This window comes from Mustela nivalis (genome assembly GCF_964662115.1).
Source record: "Mustela nivalis genome assembly, chromosome: 16".
NCBI lineage: Eukaryota > Metazoa > Chordata > Mammalia > Carnivora > Mustelidae > Mustela > Mustela nivalis.
In genome coordinates, this window is record NC_139035.1 from 45858264 (window position 1) to 45881737 (window position 23474).

Here is a 23474-nt window from a genome sequence, read left to right on the forward strand (position 1 = left end):
GTATAGTTCAATGAATTTTTGGAAATGCTGTCATATAGCTACCACTACAATCAAGATAGAATATTTCCATCACCAAATGTGTTCCTTAGTGTCCTTTTATGTTCAGTATTCATTCCATTATTTCTCAAATATTAATTTTATTTCTGTCCTTACAGGTTTCTTTTTATATAAATTTTCCTATAAATAAAATTATAACATATATAGTCATTTGTTTCAAGTTTTTTTTTCATTTAGAAAAGTGATTTTGTGATTCATCCATGGTATTGAAACATGCCCTACAGGGTTAAGGTGGTTAAAATTAGCAGAACGTTTAAAGCATATTTTTCAGAAAACTGAATCAGAGTCCCCTAATCAGCTATTGTGTTTTTTGCAGGCCCCACTAACACATCCACTGGCTATTTCTGCAGAAGCCTGGATTCAGGGTCAGCTGGTATGATTTCAGCCTATAAACAAGAAGGTCTTGCATTCCTTACCCCAAAAATGAGCCCAAGACTCCAACCAGTTTATACCTGCTCTCAGAACAGGCCTATAAACACTTCTCTTTGTCCTATGTTAACCTCCCAATGTCAGGGGCCAAATTTTGCCTCCTTCGGGAGTTAAGTCTCCATCTGAAAATGAACATGAGATGTAGGTTACATCTATGTTTGCTCAGTGCGCATGCTCCATCTTCCCTCATGATTACACCTAAATTTCCCTGCCCCTTTTCATCAATATGTTTGTAATCTCCCACCCTGAATTTCCTCTGTTAAAGTGCTGCTCCGTAACCTAGAACTCCAGAGGTGATCCTTGGACATCCTTCAGCTGTTTCCCAGGTTGCTGGCCTCCTGAGTAAAGCAACCTTTCCTTTCCAACCAACACGTGTCTCTTAAGTATTGACTTTATAGAGGTGACCAACAAAGCTCGAGTTTTAGTAACAATGTTGCACAGACCAGTGGTTCATTTGTTTTTATTGCTGAGTAGCATTCAGGTGAATAGATATATCACAGTGTGTTTTTCACTTACCAGAGTTTTAGTAACAATGTTGCACAGACCAGTGGTTCATTTGTTTTTATTGCTGAGTAGCATTCAGGTGAATAGATATATCACAGTGTGTTTTTCACTTACCAGTTGGCAAACATTTAGGTTATTTCCTATTTCTGGAGATTACTAATAAACCTCTTACAATCATTTGTATACAGGTCTTCGTATGGACATAAACAATCTCTTTTTCTTGGGTAAATACCTAGGGGTGGAATTGGTGGTCCCTACATTACGTGTTTGCTTAAGTTTATAAGAATTTTCTAAATTGTTTTCCAAAATGGCTGTACAGCTATCAGTTTTTTATATTATCAGTCAGGTATAAGTTCAAGTTTTAAACAGATGGACTAAGGAAACTGCTGAAAGGCAGGGTTTCCTAAGAAGCTTAGTTGCTTTATAAACCACTTCAAATAGCAGTAAGAAAAACATCTTGCCCAAGTAATTTCTACTGTTCTTCATGAATCAGCTAGTCATTTTTACATTTCAAGCATCTAGCATGCAAAATAAGATATTTGTGACTTTACTAAAAGGACAATTGTTGGGAATACATATGAAAAATCTGGTGATTAGTCATTTATTGGATTAGGATATGAGTAATTTTATTTCTAATTACAATTAGAGCTAAGTTAAAGGCTTGTGCATTTGTCAGTAGATCAGCTAGTACCAAGATGATATCTGTGTCATTCTTTTTATACAAAGTGAGAATCATGCAACTATTATATTTGCTAGTCATAAGAGCAGGAAACTAACATGCACTCAAGAGGTTTCAGTCAACAAGCTTGTTCTGACCTCTTTCTGGTACCTAAAATAGAAACATTTAGATGGGTGGAGGGGCCGAAATCTCACTGGAAGCACTGTCTGTCTCACATCCTCATTCAGACTTGGCAATCTATACAACCTCAGCTGCCTTTGCTGGATCTTTGAAAAAGATAGCTGATGCTACCTGAATAAGTGACAGGATTCAGGATGTTTCACTTTTAAAGAATAATAAGATTTTTGCCAAGGATGATGGTTTGATGACATTTTCTAAAATCAGAGGACTAAACTCAATTTTCTAAACCGAAATTTATCGAAACCTAACACTTTACTAAAGTTTTGTGATCAATTCATAGGTTAATTATACATAGTCTAGTGTTGAGAGTGTAACTTGTTTCTAAAAAATGTGACATTTTTTAGAAATGAAAGAATTGGTCAATTTGGCTAATTCAGGGTTACAAATAGAATGATTGCTAAATATTTGATTTTATTCTGTTCTTATGATGAAAGTGGGAAGTCTGATCTAACTGCATTTATTAATAGAGTTTTCTTTTCTGTTTTTGGATCCTTTCTAGGTCCAACAATCTCCAGCCTTTTTCACACATGTCATATATACCTGCTCAGGATGTACATTCAGGGATGGTAACAGGAGGACTGTTGAGAGACTGTGACATGTTGAGACAACTGGAGACATAGTGGTGACCAAATGATTGGCATAAGATGTCCGCTCGATGGACTGGAGAATTAGAGCAGTTGTGCATGTCCATTGTTACTTCAAGACGCTAACACATGCTCCTTCTCGAAGAGCTTCTGTTGCTGAGACATCACCACCTGCAGAACCATCTGTGTGCTTATCAAATCTTATTTAAGATTCATATATAGATTTATTTTAAAAATCTCCTTTGGCCTGTAAATTTGGTTTGCTTGTAAACATATTATACCAACACAACTGATATTTGTAAAACCACTCAAGAGAAACAATTTATTTTAAAAAAGAGAATGCTTTCAAATGACATTTGCATATTGACCTGGAAATACTTTTTTTTCTAAATAGGGAGTTTTATTCTTAGAGTTGGTAAAGGCCTATAACTATAAACCAGTAACTGATATTAACTTTCTATTTCTTATAATCACTGTTCTCTTTACACTTTTTTAGGAACTTAAAATATGTGGGCATGCGCGCGTGTGTGTGTGTGTGAACGTACATATCTTTAAAACTAGGAACCATACAAAGAAAACATATAAAAACACTAGGCGAGTGAGTCGGGTTTGCCATCTTCGATCACTTGGCATCAGATACCAAAAATTGACAAAAACTACTTCTATATATAGTTTTAAGTATATAGTTATTACAATAAAATATTTTTAGAACTAAGTTTAGATAGAATATTAATGGGATAAATATCCATTATTTGTCTTTAAACTCAATTATAAATATTACTGAACAGATCTTTTTATAAGAATGATCAATGATTTACACTTAAAATTAATATAGAATTTTACATTTTGGACTTGTGGAACAAAGATAATGAAAAGAAATATATCAGATTTAGTTTTCTATACTCTATTACTTTAATTAAAAAATGGTGAGCTTGCAACAACTTAATTTTTGTTCTTAAAAATGGATTTAAAATAATTGATTCTCTCTGCTTGACTTATTTCACTCAGCATAATCTCTTCCAGTCCCGTCCACGTTGCTACAAAAGTTGGGTATTCGTCCTTTCTGATGGAGGCATAATACTCCATAGTGTATATGGACCACATCTTCCTTATCCATTCATCCATTGAAGGGCATCTTGGTTCTTTCCACAGTTTGGCGACCGTGGCCATTGCTGCTATAAACATTGGGGTACAGATGGCCCTTCTTTTCACTACATCTGTATCTTTGGGGTAAATACCCAGTAGTGCAATGGCAGGGTCATAGGGAAGCTCTATTTTTAATTTCTTGAAGAATCTCGACACTGTTCTCCAAAGTGGCTGCACCAACTTGCATCCCACCAACAGTGTAAGAGGGTTCCCCTTTCTCCACATCCTCTCCAACACAAATTGGAAGGGGAGGTGAACCACGGGAGACCATGGACTCTAAAAACAATCTGAGGGTTTTGAAGGGGCGGGGGCTGGGAGGTTGGGGGAACCAGGTGGTGGGTATTGGAGAGGGCACAGATTGCATGGAGCACTGGGTGTGGTGCAAAAACAATAAATACTATTATGCTGAAAATAAATAAAAAATTTTAAATAAAAAATGGATTTAAGAATTCTGAGTTTAATTTGAAATTTTCTAAATGTAGTGATGTTAAAACACTCAGTTTTTCATTTTCCCTTCTGATTACAGAGAAACCCATGTAATTAGAGTTTTCTAATATTTGAAGTTTAACTAAGGAATATTGATTTTAAGATTTGCTTTCTCTTTTAGACAAGCTAAACAGTCTCTAGCTTGCAAGTGGCTACTTACATGGAAAATACAGAATTATTATAATTGACCAAGAAAGTTCTTTAATATCGGGGCGCAACTACTTTTGAAAGGATGATGTATATGACAAAAAATTGTATTATTTAATTTTTCTAGAAGTTTTGATTCCTTTGAAAAAGAGTGTAAGTTAGCTGGTAGGGCTGGGTTGGGGAGAGGGGCAGAGGAGGAAGGAGAGAGACTCTTGAATAGACTTCATGCAAGTGTGGAGCCATCAGGCTCATGACTCAGATCTCATGACTCAGATCACAACCTGAGCCAAAACCAAGAGTTCCATGATTAACCCACTGAGCCACCCAGGTTCCCCAAAGATTTTACTTGAAAAAGAGAGAGAAAGAGAAAGAGGGAGGGAAGTGGGGAAAGGGGTCATAAGGTGCATTGCTTTGGGTTTGACAGCAATATAATGAGTATGTTGAGGGCACCATTTGTTTTTTAATCATAACAAGTTTTATTTATATATATGATTTTTTAATCATAACCAGTTTTATATATATATGTGTGTGTGTGTGTGTGCATATATATATATATATATATATGATTTATTTTTAGATAGAACTGGTGTGGGTGTGAGGGGAGAGGCTGAGGGCAAGAGAGAATCCCAAGCAGGTTCCATGCCCATCTCAGAGCCCCATGAGGGGCTTAATCTCAGGACCCTGAGATCATGATCTGAGATGAAATCGAGATTCTGATTCTTGGGGCACCTGAGTGGCTCAGTCATTAAGCATTTGTCTTTAGCTCAGCTCATGATCCCAGGGATGGAGCCCCACATCGGGTTCCCTGCTTCTCCCTCTCCCACTCCTCCTGCTTCTGTTCCCTCCCTTGCTGTATCTCTCTCTGTCAAAATAAATAAATAAATAAATATTTTTTAAAAAAAAGTCTGATGCTTAACCAACTGAGCCACTCAGGTGCTCCAATCATAGGCAGGCTTTGAAACCATAGCATATGGAGGGTTACAATGAGGCTGAATCCTGCAAGGTGAACAAGCAAAAGATGAGGCAGGCAGGTGGAAGGCAGTTGAGAGCCTTATAGGGCTTTCCTGACTATTCTTTTTAATTTTAAGATTTTTATTTATTTGAAACACACAGAAAGAGCACAAGTAGGGAGAGCAGCAGAAGGAGAAGCAGGCTCTCTGGTTAGCAAGGATTCCAATGTGGGGCTCGATCCCAGGACCCTGGGACCATGACCTGAACAGAAGGTAAAAGTTAACTAACAGAGCATGCCTTATTTTTATTTTAATATGAGAACAAGAAATTTAGGTTCTCCTGAATCTAAGGCCCACTAAAAATGATAAAAACAAAACAAAACAAAAATGTGAATAACCTCATACAAAACACCCAGTTAGATATTTTCCTGAGGTTAATAGACAGGAAAAGAACACATCCAGGAATGGATGAGCGCCAATATACTAATTTCAAGGGCCTCCTTTTATAGCCCTGTTCCACCCGCACCACTGAGAAGACACAGTTCAATACTGTATCTACTCTGAGTTGTCCATTTGCCAAACCCATATGATGAAAGCACTTGAGGAAATTTAGAACGAGGCTGGGTCTACATGACCGCAGTGATTGAAATGACTGCAGCGTCTGCTCTTCCCAGATTGGAGTGGGAAACTCACTCACATGGCTGGAACCTCAAGGTCCAGAACTACAGCACTGTTACTTGGATCTCACACTGTAAACAGACCTGTGCTTTGGCCAATTCAGTGGCTGGTAAGTTCATGAAAGAAAATTTATCATCAAAGGGAATTTTTAATATTTGAGAGCAGGTGAAATTCATTAGAAGGACATTCGAATTGTCAGACAAAGGTCAACTTTGAATGGCGTGATCTGAAGGGACAAAAAGTTCAATAAAATAGAAGCTTAATAAATGTGTACTTTTCTTCAGTATTTGCTAAAAGTAAATTGACCTTTTCTTAGGAAGATTAAGCAATTAGTGCCCCACTCCCCTCTTCTCTAAATAAATTAATTCTTGGCTCAGTGTGATCCTTTGTACAACTTTGTAGTGCGGGACTTTTTTCAATTTGTTACACTACTAAGCTGAAGTCTGAGTGTGTTAGTAAATGAACACACATTTCTAATTTCCTCAACAGCTGTTGAATATGCATTTGGAACCAAAAACAGTGTTTTCACTTGTGATGGTGTATTAGGAGGGAGAAAGTAAATCCCAGGTGTGAAGACAAGGAAAGCTGTGACAGGATTTCTAAGTAGGAAGTAATTAGGAAAAGTTGAGAAGATTTTGAAAAATAACAAAAAACCTCAAGATTCTTTAAAGGTAAGCACATGCATCTTGGGATATTTTTTGTTGTTGTTTTTCAATTTTATATTTCATGTCAGTAAAAAGGTGAAATGGAACTTAAAGAGTCATGGTAATGACGATTTTTAGATTTCTTGAAGTAGACAAAAATATTACATTTTAAGACAAAAGAGCTAATATTAAAAAAAAATTATCACGTGTTCTCTGCAAGGTATGATTGGTTTTATGCAATATGTATATCTGTTTTGGATGTGCACATACAATTTTCTGCCACCACTTTGGTGCCACCAAAAAGCACCATTATTTGTGCTTTTTACTTTCAAATTTTCACATCATAAGCTTTATCCAGAGGAATTAAACTTAATATAAAACTTTGTAACAAGGAAATTACTATATGTAATCTGAAGAGTTTAATTTCACAAATTATCTTTATGAAAAGGAAAAGAATATTGAAATAATCCTGGAAATAAGTACTGATCCATATGCTGAAGGCCAACAAGATATCAGTATATGGTGAATGAAATTGGGTTGGAACATGAATAAGAATTAGCTGATAGGTTTAATGAAAAAGGTACTATTCATTACCATTCATTTACATTATTATTTAATAATTAATGAATTTTTTATATGACAGGCCAAATTCAAGGTCATTGGTATGTATATGTTACCAATTAAAATTTTAAAGATTCTGTAATGTTAGAGATAGCAAAGTCTAAGGATAGAGATAAGAAATACAAATGCATGGTTGTATTTCCTTCAACTTTATTTACCTTGTAAAAAGTAGTCATATCTCATAATAAAAATAATATGAGTATTATACCTGAAAATCAAGCCTGGCTCAGCACATAATGGTAAATAGCCATGCCAGTGGCTCCCTGAAATCCTGCCACAGATACTGAAAATTTTATCTGTATCACCAATGCCTTTTTGGTGGAGGAAAATGTCAAGGAAGCAAAGGACAGCCAAAATGAGGACTTGGACTAATATACCCAGGAGTTTTTAAAATAAATGTAGGGAGACCTGGGTGGCTCAGTTGGTTAAGTGTCTGACTCCTGATTTCGACACAGGACATGCTCTCAGGATCATGAGGTCAAGCCCCATGTAGGGCTCTGTGCTCAGTTTGAAGTCTGCTTGGGATTTCTCCCTCTCTCTCTCTGCCCCTCACCCCCACCCATGCTCACTCTCTCTCTCTCTCTCAAGTAAATGAATGAATGAATAAATATTTAAGGGAAAAACCCCAGTAAATGAAGAAACTAAAAGTTGTTTTATAATGGGGCCAAGACTAGATAGGAAACATGACCTCCTGGGCTCTGGGGAAGACAGTATTTGTGGAAGAGTTGAGACCTGAACGCTAGCCATGACTCTACTAATCATCAGTGTGAGCATGAACAAATTGTCAAATATTTTTGAGGCTCCTATTTTTCATTGATAAGAAAATGGGGACAATGGGATTCATCAACCTAAATTCATTGGTTTATAGTATCATACTGGGAAAGATTAAATACACTTTTTTGTGAGAGTGATGTGACAGAAATGAGCTTAGATCCTAACGCCTGGCATCTCTCTTTCATTAATTATGCCACTATGCACAAGTTGTTTTTTTCTCTATGTGATCAGTTTTGCTATCTGTAAAGTAGGTGAACTATAACAACTATCCTTAAGGATTGTCAGCATCTTGGAAGCAGTGAATACACAACCTCAGACATGCACCTTACATCTAGTTTTAAGTGTATGTTACTTGATAAGATTCCTTCTTGATTTGGTTTGAATTAGAGATGTTTTAATTGATCATAAATGATCGAATACTCCTCATCTAATTTTTTCCTTGCCTCAAATTGCTGTCCTGGTACATCTTTCCCTCTTAAAGGGAAATATCTTCCTGAGGAATCCATTTCAGTCTGACCCATAATATTAAATACAATATTTGGTGATACAGATATATAACATTTCTTTCTTCAGTCCAGATTTCTCTTCAGAAATCCATCCTGAGGGGTGCCTGGGTGGCTCAGTGGGTTAGGCTTCTGCCTTCGGCTCAGGTCATGATCCCAGGGTCTTGGGATTGAGCCCCGCGTCGGGGGTCTCTGCTCAGCGGGGAGCCTGCTTCCACCTCTCTCTCTGCCTGACTCTCTGCCTACTTGTGTGCTCTACTCTGTCAAATAAATAAATAAATAAATGAAATCCATCCATCCTGATTCTAATATCCATCTACTTTTCTGACATCCTATTTTGGATATTAAATGGCTACCTCAAAACCAGTATGTGGGAAATGGGCTCTTGATATTCCTCCAAAAATTCAGCCTTTTCCCATTTCCTCACCATCACTCAGCTACTTGTCCCAGTTTAAAATCTATGGATTATTTCCAATACCCCCTTTTCCCTCATTAACCACACTCGGTCCATGAGCACTTCTGATTTCTAGTCCATCCCCTTGCCTGCATGCCATACTTCAGCCTTAGCCAAAGACACTGTAATATTTGATCTGAACCATTGTTCCAAGCATCTGGCAGGGCTCAGACAATTCGCTCACAGTAGGCAGCCAGATTTCTCAGCAATGTAAATTAGATTACATCCATCCTTTGAACAGAAACATTCAGTGATTTTTTTCCCATTGTTTTCAGAACAAATTCTAAATCCCTTCCCATGACTCATGCACCTCCTCTCTCCATTTCTCTGATATTTCTTGTAGAATTCTTCACCTTCTCAATAGCATCTAGACACCTTGTCCCCAAGCACCCTTCCCAAGCCTTTCCACTGTTTATCTGCTTCGGAGTGTGTTTCTTGGCCTTTCTCACGACCCCCTCATTCTCATCGTACAAGTCAGAACTGCAATACCACTTTTTCAGAAAAGCATTTCTTGGCTGCTCTAACTAAATTGGATTTTCTTATTACTTTTTATTTCAAAATTATTTTGCAATTTTTTCTTCTTAGCCCTAATCTCAAACTACTGGTTTTACTATTGTATTTCTCCACTGATTTATTATTTTTACTCTGCTTCTCTCACTAGAAGGTAATTTGTCTTTTTACTTTCAAATTTGCACATCATAACCTTTACCTAGAGAAGTTAAGCTTAATATAAAACTTCACAATACAATACAGGCAGAGGCTTAACCCACTGAGCCACACAGGCACCCTGGAATTGTATTCTTAATGTTATTTTTGGGTTCTTCATTGTCAGTGTATAGAAATACAACTGATTTTTATGTATTGATTTTGAATCTTGCACTTTGCTGAATTTCTTTATTAGCTTTAACAGTTTGTGTGTCTGTGTATTCATCAGACTTTTTTTCTACATAAGATCATTTCACAGTTTGGCACCAAACTGTGGAAAGAATCAAGAAGCCCTTCAATGGATGAATGGATAAGGAAGATGTGGTTCATATACACTATGGAGTATTATGCCTCCATCAGAAAGGATGAATACCCAACTTTTGTAGCAACATGGACAGGACTGGAAGAGATTATGCTGAGTGAAATAAATCAAGCAGAGAGAGTCAATTATCATATAGTTTCACTTCTTTGTGGAGCATAACAAATAGCATGGAGAACAAGGGGAGTTAGAGAGGAGAAGGGAGTTGGGGGAAATTGGAAGGGGAGGTGAACCATGAGAGACTATGGACTCTGAAAAGCAATCTGAGGGGTTTGAAGTGGCCGAGGCGGGGGTGGGAGGTTGGGGGAACCAGGTGGTGGGTATTATAGAGGGCACGGATTGCAAGGAGCACTGGGTGTGGTGCAAAAACAATGAATACTGTTATGTTGAAAATAAATAAATGTAAAAAAATAAATAGCATCTTTTCTGTGGAGAGAGAGCCCACAGTCATTATTTTGAAAAATAAAAAAAAAAACATTTCTACAAATAGAGATAGTTTTACTTCTTCCTTTCCAGTTTGAAAGCCATTTATTTCGTTTTGAAGCCTAAGTGCTCTGGCTAGAACTTCCAGTACTATGTGAAATAGAAGTGGTGAGTGCAGGAGTCCTTGTCTTGTTCCCACCGTAGGGGAAAGGCTTTCAATCTTGCACCATTGAGCATTATGTTAATTTTGAGTTTTTTAAATGCTTACTTTTATCGCTATCTGGAGAACAGACTGCTGGGAGTAGAAGCAGGTGCACTAACTAGAAAGAAATTGCTCAATGTTTGTTGCTATGGTGGGACAGATGAAAAAAAGTGGAGCGATTGGGGATATGTTTGGATGTAGAATGACGGGACTTACATCATGACAGGGTGGTGGTGTGGCAAAGACATTGGATGTACACTGTCCAATACAAGATCTATTAGTCACACATAGCCACTGACAATTATAAGTACTTAAAATTAAATGAAAATCTAGCTCTTTATTGTATTAATCATGTTTTCATTTATAACAAAAATTTAACACTTTTTCCAGCTTTACTGAGATATGATTGATAAAAAAAACATTGTATATGTTTAAGGTTTGCAGCTCCATGATTTTGATGTACATACGTATTTCGTCCTTACCACAATAAGGTTAATTAACATGCACCACCTCACCTAGTTTTTTTTCTCTTTCTGTGTGTGTGTGTGTGTGTGTGTGTGTGTGTGATGAGAATATTTAAGATCTATTCTCTTAGGAACTTTCAAGTATATAATACACCATAGTTAACCGTAGTCCATTATATCCCCAGAACTTATTCATCTTATAACTGGAGGGTTATGACTTTTGACTATTTTCATCCATTCTCCCCATGTGACTAGTAGCTACTGTCTCAGAGAATGGAGACAGAACAAATCTGTAATTACAGAAAATTCTATGGGCAGCACTGCCCTCAATCCCACCAGTGTGTTGGTCTCTCTGCTTTTCTTCCCTTTTTCAGGGATAAGAAAGAGAAAATAGAAAAGGAAATAAACTATCAGCATTTAGAGAGAGAAAAGTATTTTTCCAATGTAACATACTTAAATCAACTAGCACTGAGGCAAGTTAGATGCATTTGTTTATGTCAGAAGTTTAACAAGATACATTTGTTATAAATGAATATTCATGACAGTATTTTGGGGCAGACAATAAGGTCTAATGTTTAAGAAATTATGCTACGAAGTCACACTTCTTATTTGTAGTCTACCTCAAAAGAGATTAAGGAATATTTATAATCATTTGTTTCTTCATAGATATTACAGGGATATGATTATTATTTTTTTTTATAAACATATATTTTTATCCCCAGGGGTACAGGTCTGTGAATCACCAGGTTTACACACTTCACAGCACTCACCCAAGCACATACCCTCCCCAATGTCCATAATCCCACCCCCTTCTCCCAAACCCCCTCCCCCCAGCAACCCTGTTTGTTTTGTGAGATGAAGAGTCACTTATGGTTTGTCTCCCTCCCAATCCCATCTTGTTTCATTGATTCTTCTCGTACCCACTTAAGCCCCCATGTTGCATCACCACTTCCTCATATCAGGGAGATCATATGATAGTTGTCTTTCTCTGCTTGACTTATTTCGCTAAGCATGATACGCTCTAGTTCCATCCATGTTGTCGCAAATGGCAAGATTTCATTTCTTATGATGGCTGCATAGTATTCCATTGTGTATACCACATCTTCTTGATCCATTCATCTGTTGGATATGATTATTTTTAAGCACATACTGTTATGAGAATAAGGAAATAAAGCTTGTAACACAATTTTTAGCACGTCTGAATTGCTTACTGAATTACAGAGAGATATTTATGAAGACAGGTTACAAATAGATGAGCAGATAGATGAAACCATGATTTCATTACATAGCTCTGATTTCATTATACCTGCTTTAAACTGAGTAACATTCACTGATTTAATATGGGATTTATTAAAGGTGCATATTCTGAATGTTCTATATTTGATGCTATTTCTACATTTCACTTAATCTAAGTAATTACTGAATGAAAAAGCTGCAAAGATCCAAAGGTAAGCAGTTACTGAGCCAGTGTAGGTCTTGTTTCTGAAGGAGCTGCTAGTATATGAAAAGTCATGTTCATAAAGTAACACACGTATTAAACACTGCAGGGATAAGATCTGTAGTCCTCTCTTTCTTCATAGACACAATGAGGATATGATTTTATTTTTAGTATTTGGATTGTTATGAAAATGAACAAAAAAATTGTGTGGTTACACTCTGTGACTTGGAAAATTTCGACATCCCTAATATTTAAAGATGCTCCCAATCATCGGAAGGGCGTGGTTTGGGCTAAATTACAAAGACGTTTTTGTCATCAGAAAAATCTATAAAAGATATTTTGCCTGAAGAAACTCTTGTTTTTATTATAAGGAAGAGCACATTTTACTTATAATTAAGAATACCATGAAGTAGAATTAAAATTCTCATTATATAAAATAAAAAAAGAACACTAACACATTTATTTACTTCTGTGTCCTGAAAATGGCAATATTTTCAGATACCAAATATTTCAGAGGTCCTTTTTGAGATCACTCTGTGATCATCGTGGAAATGAAAGTTGAGAGGATGTTTCAAGTTAATTTTTCATACATATATATGAACAAAAATAGGCTAGCAAAAAGGTGTTTTTCTTCAAAATCCAGCTATATAAGTGGTGACCTCTTGCTCAATATATATAATTGCCTATTCATATGTTTCACACATTTTCTACTGAACTTTTCCTTATTGATATATAGAGCTTTTTATAAATTAGTATGGTAGCCTTTTTGTATGTACCATGAATTCTAATTTTGTTCAGTTTGTTGTGTCTTTTGCCTTTGGTTACCAGGACTGGGAGGGGGGTGGTTAAGCACATATTCTTATTCATATCAAGTAAAAATAAATATTTTATTGTGTAAAGTTGAAACAAGTTTTTCTTCTACATCTTTGTTGGAGATATAGATATCTATAGCTATAGATATCTATCTACATATATATCATAAGTCTGAATATATATATATATATACCTTTAACTGATTTGAATTTATTTTAGTGTGTATCAATTGAACCCCATTATTTTTCAAATAACTACCCAGTTTGTCACAACACCATTGATTTTAAAATTCCAAGACTCCCTGATCTATTTGAAATACTACCCCTAGGATATAGTACATTTCTTCATCATCTTCTTTTCCTTTTTTTTTTTTTTTTAAGATGTACTTATTTTAGAGAGAGAGAGAGAGAATGAACAGGCAGGGCAGAGAGAGGGACTGAACTTCAAGCAGATCCCATGCTAAGCACAGAGCCTGATGCTGAGCTCAATCTCAGGACCCAGAGATCACCATAGGATATAGTAAATTGCCGTACATATGTGGGTCTATTTCTGAAACTTCAGTTTATTTTATCGGTCTGTGTATCCAGAAGTCACTAACTTAATTTTAAATTGAGTTTTGTTTTTTAATAGGCCTAATCTAATCACTCTTGTCATCACTGTTACTCTTCTTTCCAAAGTTTTCTTGGATATTTATGTCTATTTGTTTTTCCATATAGCCTGTCCCTGACACTTTTATGAAGCTGTCTTTCTATAGTATATATCTCCATGTACTTCATTTCATGTTTGTGATTAAGAATGCTGAAAATATTTTCTCAGGTAGATTTTTCTCAACTTTCATGTTTTTTCTAAGCTTTTATTTTTGTTGAAAATGTAAGTCAGGTCTTCTTTTACCTCATATCTTCAATTGATCATTGTGTGTATTGATGAAGCCTATTGATGTCTATATTTTAATTTCCCACCATACCACTAACTGAATTACTTTGTCATCTGTAGAATCTTTCCACTGAAGTCCAGTGGAATTGCTGGGTTTAAATCATGTCATCTGCAAATACTGATATTTTTAGTACTCTCTTTCTGATGTTTATGCTTCTAATTTCTCTCTTTTGACCAGTTACATGAGTGAGAACATCTAGTGCTGTGTTAGACAGTAGAGCTGATTATAGTACTTTCATCTTCTTGACTTAGCAATAAAGCTTTCAGTATTAGCCCATATATACAATGCTTACTTTTCACATACATATGATACACACGATATATAAGATACATGCGTGTACATATACATACACATATGTATTTCATATTTGTATATGTATTTTACATATGTGTGTACAATACACACCCATACACATAGACACTCAATTCTCATTTTTCCTGCTACTAGTGTCTAGAAAATCACCACAAAAATCTACATTAACAAATACTGAACCATTGCTCCTAGGGGTATCATATGTACATGTATTTTTGTGTCTATGTTGATAGAGACATACCTCACATATAATCTTAATTCCTAAAGCATTTCATCCCGGTAGATTATACTTGCTTTATTTCACAGAGAAAAAAGTAGGTTTAGAAGTGTTAAGTGACCATCCCAATAACAGTACCAGAGTTGACCTTCAAACCCTACCTAACTGGCCATAGAGCCTGTGTCTTATACTACACAGTCCTGCCCCCTGCTGCCTCCATCCCATGGTCGTCTCTGTAGAATTGCTGGAAAGGACAAGGTAGAGCAGCACCTTGTTGGACCAGCAGGGGATGTGCACATTTGGACAACTCTGATTTTTCACTGCTCTGTGTGTGTACGTGCCCTGGAATGATGGTGAAAAGGCCCCAGGTATTAATTTTAGCGTTACAAATAGATTTTAGCCAGAAGATGAAACTGCAGATACAAATTGACAAATAAAAAGGATTTGTAAGTTATGTTAGTGAATTCCTAATCAATTTCTATTATGTTCAGTGTTTTTAAACCAGTAATTAGTGTTGTAGAGATTACTTAAAAATGTCTATTTCTTATTTATCAATGAGAAAGCTCACTTGGGACAAAGTACCAAATAGCAAAAAGTCTTGAATTATTTTATCTTGACTTTTTTCAGTATACCCACAGATTCCCTGACAAGATATTTTAGTGAGTAGAGTTTGCAAGATACACTGGCTGTGAACGCTTCTTTCATTGGACAGCATTTTATCCCTCTTTTTCCTAGTTATTTTCCTTCTCTTCTTCGTAGGTCAACCCAAATTTCTTCAAAGAACTTTCCTTCGTCTCTCAAGTTTTTAATTTCTGCCCATTTCATTCCATTCATAGTCCTCTTTGTGGCATGTATTATGTTTTTGCTAGAAATACTAACTTCATAGGATTTGTTTAATATCCATACCCCCAGATAAAATGTAAGCTTCGTGAGGGCAGGGATTCTGTCTGGTGAGTTCACCCTGTATCCTCAGCACCGAGCAAAGTCCAGGCAGAGAAGGCAAGGAATTAATGCCTCCATGAATGGATATGTAAACAAACAGGTAGATGGATGAGCACAAAGTCTTTTACAGACAATTATGGACACGTCATTCATGAGTGTGTGTCTGATTTTATGGGATGGGGCAGCCTCAGGTTCTGCTGTAGAGCTATTTGATTCTCAGGAGTCAGGCAGGAGGAGTCTGGCATGTCTGAGACTTTCTTCATAAATTAATATTCACCGAAGTTGATAACCCACCAAATCAGAAATGACTGATTTGTGATTCGGATCTCCAGGTGATTTAGTCTCAGATGGCAGCTTTGATTGTGTCAAAGTAAACAGCCCACTCTCCCATGTCACCTTTGATTTTGACTGGAGTGGACGTACTTGTGGCCAAACTGACACCAGGTCAGATTTGAGGGTTATCAGCTCAAAGCACCTCCAGCTAGTCTTTTTGGGTGATTCTATTCACGCACATATTAATTTTCTAGATAGTCTCATAAATCAGTCATTCCTTCTTTTCTCCCTTCTTTCAATTAATTTCTTAATTTGGCTGGATTGGGAGCCCAATTCTAGCTTTTAATGTTTTCTATAAAGGATATCTACAAATGCAGATTTCAAGCATTTTGTATAAATATTATATATTTTAAGGATATTATTTATTTATTTGAGAGACAGAGGGAGCCCGATGCGGGATTCAATCCCAGGACCCTGGGATCATGACGGGAGCCCAAGGAAGACAGTCAAATGACTGAGCCACAGAAGTGCCCCTAAATACGGCATATTTAATAGATGTTATGATTTGTGATTATAACTGCTCCAGCAGGAGCAGCAGCATCGTACATGGTCGTGGTAACTCCCGCATATCTATCCTCTAAACTGCAGCCAGAGCAACCTTGTACAACTGAAATCCGACCCCTGCACCCTCGCTTGTAACCACCCAGAGATATCGCCATGATCCACAAAATGAAGCCCATGTTTCCTTAAAAAGCTTTAGAAGATTCACGAAATCCTATCTACCTCTCCTATACCTAGTTTCTTTTAGTTTCATGTTTCATGATCTCTATGAATGTAGTAGCTTCTACTGCTACCTAACCAGTTACCAAAGTTAGTTGCATAAAACGGCAGAGACTGTCTGTGGGTCAGGAATCTGGGTCCTCTGATCAACTTATCACAAGATTGAAACTGAGGTGTTGGTTGGCGTGTTTCTTCTGCAGGTCGGTGTCCTCTCTCAAGCTCACAGGGCTGCTGACAGTATTGTTTCTTGCAATGGTAGGACTGAGGTCTCGTTCTCTTGCGGGCTCGTGGCCGGGGATGGCTCTGAGCTCTTTCAGGCTCTTCTCAGTTCCCTCCCTGGGGACCTCCTCGATAGGCCCTCTCACACCTCAGTCTCTCTTCAGGAAGGCCCTGGATCCTGCTAAGGGCTTCTCTGGCTAGTCAGATATGCTCAGATGAACTCAAAGTCAATTGACTAATCACATAATCATAGCAGTAGTATCTCATCATGCTTACATTTCTTTCTGGTACTAAGACTAGAGTGAAAATCTTAGAGAAGTCATCTTAGGATTCTGCCCATCACAGATACCGGTCACCAGTGTGGATCTGCTGCCAATACTCACGTTCCTGCTTATGCTATTTCTTCTGATGAAACGTTGCTTCCTAACTTTTGGTCCTGGTTGATCCTTGTTCACCATTTGAGATTTTGCTTAGGCATAATATTCTACAGAATATGTACTTTCCCTGAATTCATGACCTCAGCTAAGTTTTCCTCTCATAAGCTGTGATAGTGATGCCATGTGTGAATGTCTCCTAGCATAAATCCTATCCACCTAAGACTGTGTTAACTGGTTTGTTTCCCAAAGGCAGATTATTAGGCACTGATGCCACCATAACAAAATACCATAGACAGCAGCTTCAACAACAGACATTTAGGTTTTCAGTATTCTGGAAACCAGAAGTTCAAGTCAGGATGCCAACATGGTCAGTTTCTGAAGAGATTTCTCTTCCTGGATGCTACAGGTTGCCTCCATCCTGCTGTGTGTTCTCATGACCTGTTCTATGTGAGCAGAGAGAGAGAGAGCCCGCTCTGGTGCCTCTTCTTAATGAGCGCACTAATCCCATCACGAGGACACCAAGGGTCATGATCTCATCTGACCCTATTGACATTTTATAAAGGACCTGTCCCCAAATACAGGCACATTAGAGGGTAGAGTTTCAATATATGAACTTGAGGGACACAAACATTCAGTCCATAACAGGTAGGGATGGTGACTTTTTCTCCTTTGTAATACAAATGCATAATAGCCTTTCAACAATATTTTTAACTGAACGGGTCTCGTACGGCCAAACTCATCATATTTGATGTCTTTTGTCATTGATTACCTCTATCATCCAATTAGTTACCACTTCTTATGCTTTAATATTGCTTTATACCCTTGTAAATAATTTAATGCCTCAAGGTCCAGCTCTGAGCATACCACTCCATCAACTAGTTAGGATACAAAAATAAATTTAATATTAAACCTGATCTGGCTCCTGAGGTTGAGAGAGAGATAAAAATACTTAGATAAATGTCTTCCTTTTAATTGCAACATTATATCCTAAATCCAAAATAGAAAGACATAAATGTTCTATGATACAGGATTGGTCATGCTAATTATATGTTAACAACAGTAAATTATTTACTGTTCATTGAATTCATTAATTCAATGAATACAATAATGTATTCATTGAAAAGATATTATAGAAAATAAAAGTGTCATATAATAATCATGTCAGAATATTAAGTACAAAATCAATTTAAAGAAACAATATACTGTTATCATATTATTTGTTTTCCTATCTAATTCCCTGACTCCTTCACATAAACTGTATGATCCTTCAGGAAAAGGGCTGTGTTTTGTTTTATACCTTATGCCTCTGGAACCAAAGAGATTACTGACAGACAGTAAACACTGAAAACTGTTTATTGCTTTGACTGCATTGACTGAAACCAAGTGGAAGAGATATAAAATATGAACATATTCTTAGTAACATAGAGATACACATACTGCCAAGTATTAGTAATAGTAAATGTCAATATGTCACAAACACTTTGAAGAAAATTTAAAACTACCAGTGTGATTACAAAAATAAATCCCCCTTCAGAAATGGAAGGAATTAAACTATTTTCTGTGTTCCTTCTAAGTACAGACAGCAAGTTGTCTCATTTTAAAATATTTCTTTACCTGGTGTAGTTATAATATTATTCCAGTTTCATTAAATGGGCTAAATGTATTGCTTTTCAAAATTCTTTGACTGTTTTCCTTACTCTATATAGTTTACATTGAACCCAAACGCATTCTGATAGACCTCTATGAGCATCTGCAGGTGAACAGTTCTTTAAAGCCTGCAGCTCTAACGGTCCAAAGTAGCTAGAGAAACAGTTCAGTTAGTCAGAATGAACCATTCCAGTCCTGAAACTGGGCAATCATTTAGTTATGGATTATATTGCCTGTATGTTCTTCCTTTTCCTATGTAAAGAGGTTATTTTATTGCTATGGACACCCTGGATTTCCTTAAACAACTATCTTTTGGCATAAAAAATAATTTTCTATACTATCTCAGCAGGGTCTGCACAAGAACAAAATAGCAAGTCATTCTATGTGACTTGTTTTTTTTCCCAAAGTCCAGGGTGCATGTGTGTGTGCACATATGTATGGTTGAGATTATGTATGTGTGCATGTTTGTATTTAGTTGACAATAGTAATTTTTATAAAATGAATAAACAAGACATAGCATCTTGCTTTATTTTGAGATCAACATAGAACTATCAGACATAAATATTCATTTACCTACTTAACAAATATTTGTTGAATATTCACTATTTACTATCATATTGTGTTGGAAAGTAACTTTAAATAATGAGTGAAAAAGGCATATCCCATCTTCTCCAAAACTTATTCTTTTTTCCTTTTTTTTTTTAATGCTCTTATTTAGCTGGGGGTCAGTGGTGAGAACAGGTAAATTCTACTCTCTCAGCAAATATCCGTTATGCCACATATGTTACTAACTATAATCACCTTGTTATCCATTAGATCTTCCAACTCGATCCTATAATTGAAAGTTTGTATCCTTTGACCAAACTCTCCCTATTTCTCTCATCCCCCAACTCCTGGCACTCACACAGGCTCACTAGCATTCTCCTATGACCCACTCTCGGCTTCTGGAAGAGAAGATCTGTTTTTTTCTTTTAATCCTTTACCCATAAGGTTTTGAAGTTGCTATTCCCCACCGTCCCTCCCCAGTTTTACCTAAGTTTTTCCCCCAAAGGCACAGGGGACTGGCACAGTACCTGTTCCCCACCAAGGCAATGGCACAGAGGTCACCCTTCTGTACCTGAGGCAGACCAGCAGGGGGCACCACAAGGCCGGGCAGCATCAAATCTGTGGGAAACAAGACAAAGGCATCACAACCCACATTCTGCCTCTAAGCAATTCCAAGTTTGACTTCAACATTAATTCATTCACTCAACCAACAAACACTTATTAAGTATCAACTAGGTTATTCATAATGAAAATTAGGAAATGCAACCTGAGTATCAGACCTTTTCTCTTCAGGGGCTAGTGGTCAAACTGAAGGAATAAGCTGAGGGTCACGTTCCATGATCTCTTGTTCTGCTTTTCCTAACTTTAGCTTAGTGATGTAAAGCAGAGCATATGGTCGTTCACAGAGTACTTTCTGCTGTAAGTACAAAGTACGAACCTTATTGAAGCCTTTCAACTGGGTCGTAGAGGCCCAGGGACCTTATGGAAGCAGCCAGGTGAGGGAGGAAACACACATGCACGAAAAATTTCATTTTTCAATGGTATGAACCCAGGAAATGGGTGCATCTATTCAAGCAGCTGGCCCTTACTAAGTTTCAGCCAATAGCCAGAATACAGGAAAATCCTCTTACCTGCTCCCCCCACCAGTTTTTTGAGCACCAGAGGCCATGTTGTGAGTATTGGGAGACGATCAGGATAGGACCACAAGGTGTAACACTGCTCAAAAAGACACACAGGAAGACTTACTGCCAAAAGGTCAATCTCTGAGGGAACTGGACAAGCCAAACACTAAGGTCACTTTAATTTAGAAAAGAAACTCAACTCAAAGCTAGCAAGGACGCTGTGAGGCCCTAAGAAGTTCCCTTCTTGAAGTAGGCAGATACTTAAAAAATGGGATGTCCCTTGAGACTGGGAGGCCCCTGTGATTCCACCTGGATGCAGCAATGGCCTTGGGCACAGGAGATAAAAGCAGGGACAGAGAACCAACAAGGATTCATCTGGTACCTCAGAAGCAAGTAAGTGAACAGCCTGTGGGACATGCTGAAACTTCCCCATGTTTACTACTTTTATTCCCCCTGTGCTCCCAGAGAATAGCAGTAAAACTGTAAATCAAAAAAGGCCTGTGTCTGGATAAGCGCAAAGTGGGCTGGGGGCACAGGTAACCGAAGGAGACCCCACTGCACTGGTGTAGCCAAGCTGGGGAAAGAAGAGCCCCAAGTGACAAAGACAGAAAGCAAAGGATCCTGAGAGCCAGGCAGAGCCTAAGAAAGAATCCCTGTGAGATATCTGCACTGAAGGACATCACTGGACAGCTGGGTATGTAGTTCCATTAACCCAGCTTCCTTCCTATTCAGTTTCTTAAGAAAATCCTGCTACTGATAATTTTTTTAAATTTTTTTTTAAAGATTTTATTTATTTATTTGAGAGAGAGAGACAGTGAGAGACAGCATGAGCGAGGAGAAGGTCAGAGGGAGAAGCAGACTCCCCATGCAGCTGGGAGCCTGATGCGGGACTCGATCCCGGGACTCCGGGATCATGACCTGAGCCGAAGGCAGTCGTCCAACCAACTGAGCCACCCAGGCGTCCCCTGATAATTTTTAAAATATTTTTTACATGTCCTGAAATTTCACCCTTTTCGAGACCTCTCCTCCATCCCTACTTAACCCACTACGAACTATTATTCCTTCTTCTCAGAACATCCCTTGCCAACTACCCTCTTCCTGTGTTAGATCTTTTGTTCTCCTCCTACAGCAGTTTTTGATCTTCAAAGACCCAATTTTAGGGACACTGGGTCCAAAAAGATCCTTAGGGATGACACTGGGAGATTTTGTACTTCCCGTTTTAAGTAGGGTAGAAACAGAGGTTGGGCAAGGATTATAGTAATGGCCCTCTCCATCCTACTGGCATACCTGTTGGGTATAGATTTTTCTCCAGTTCAAACAGGATGGGGTTACCAGCACACCATACACAGTCACCGCATCCCCCCTGTGAGCATATAACTTCACAGCGTTGAGCTCTTCCTTTCCAGGTACTAAGGCAGAGACCTGATCTGTTCCAAGAGTCGGAAAGCAGCCGCCACATCAGCCTGAAGCTTTCTCCTGCAGAAAGCAAACCAACAGGTGGCATGAATCCTGCCTGGATGGATTTTAATAAATTCAAAGGACTCTGGAGGAACTACTATAAAATCACGGGGGCCAAGGAAACTGGTTTATGATGCCCTATATATGGTATATGATGCCCTACTCTTCCAAAACATCCTATCCTCTTTCTCATTCAGTGTCTCATCTAGTTTCACATATTCCTGGGGGCAAGTCTTTCCATTTCACAAAGGAGGAAAACTGAGATCTAGTGAGTAACCAAGTTAGCCTGTCTAGAAACTCAGCCTTGCCCTCCGCCCCACTCCTTTCTCTTATCTGCCTCGCAAATCTGTCAGCTTGTGGTCAAAAAGCTATAGGAAGGTACCAGGAGTGACAACTAGGGAACACTGGTCCCCAACTTCGCAACGTGGTACCAGCATCAGCAACACTGTGCACAGACACAGCAACACTGTGTAACAGACGCAGTTCTTAAAACGCGTCCCTTGGTTCTCTCCCACCTCACCCTCCATCCGTCTCTCCTGCGACAAGTAGATCCCTTTTCTCCTGTAGTTGTAGTTTTCGGTGTCCCATCGGATTTCTGTGGAGGGCGGGCCCTGTCATTGCTCGTGTTTGCACCGCCCACACCTTATCTAGCCGCAGTCAGGAAGCGCTGGCTGGATTACGTTTTCCTTTACTAGCCTGGGAGACACGCTAGGCCTGTGCTCCGTCTTCGCCCTCAAAACGTGTCTAACCCCCCCTGGCTCTCCGGGGTCCCATCCTGGCTGTACTTTCCCCGGCCTCCACCCAGGGCGGCGGACCCAGCTCAGAGAGAACTGTGGGCCAGCCCGCACTGGGAGATGTCTGGGTGCCTGGTGGGCGGGGCGGGCCCCTTCTCTCCCTCACCTGTCCGACCCCTTGATGGCCGTGTTGGACTTGACCCGAAAGGCCTTGGCAAACATGTCTGCTGGAGTGACCTGGGGAAGGCAAGGCGCGCACAGAAGCCGGGGACTATCATGAAAACGAGAACGCGGCGACTTCCCGACTCGCAGCCCTGTGCGCAGCCATGTTGCGGCCCAGCTGGAAAATAGGCTCGGCTGGAAACCCGGACCACCAGCTTCGTGGCTACAGGCGCTGCAGAGACCGCGGCCGCCCCTAGTGGCAACGCCGGGAACTGAACCTGGGTGGGCGGGGCCTGGGGAAGGCGCGGAGGACTTGGCCTCTGTAGCTAACCCAGGGCTGGAGTCTGTGCCTGTGCAAATGGCTAGCACTGGCGGGTCTCTGGCGTCCCGGCAGTGGTGACCCAGACTTAATTTCCATTCCATTGTGTTCGATCGGAACTGTGCTAGCTCCTGTTCCGTTCAGTTTAGTTCAGGTCCACAAAATTAATTGAGCTCTTGTGTTTTATTAGTTTTGCAGGCTTCTTGAATAAATTTCTTAAGGACTTTTGTTTC

At 38.6% G+C, this 23474-nt stretch overlaps 1 long non-coding RNA gene across 3 annotated transcripts; it reads right to left on the reverse strand.

Moving 5' to 3' along the window:
• Positions 1-1032: 1032 nt before the first annotated feature.
• Positions 1033-23136, reverse strand: LOC309849511. Of its 3 annotated transcripts, none has more exons than XR_014303739.1 (5): positions 22927-23136; positions 21856-22044; positions 20578-20662; positions 19975-20065; positions 1033-2604 (listed from the first exon to the last, which is right to left on the reverse strand). It is a non-coding gene; the product is annotated as an uncharacterized lncRNA (long non-coding RNA). The 3 variants fall into 3 exon arrangements; XR_014303740.1 differs by lacking the exon at positions 1033-2604 and adding an exon at positions 17555-17697; XR_014303741.1 differs by lacking the exon at positions 1033-2604 and having other exon boundaries at positions 18590-20065.
• Positions 23137-23474: the final 338 nt, after the last annotated feature.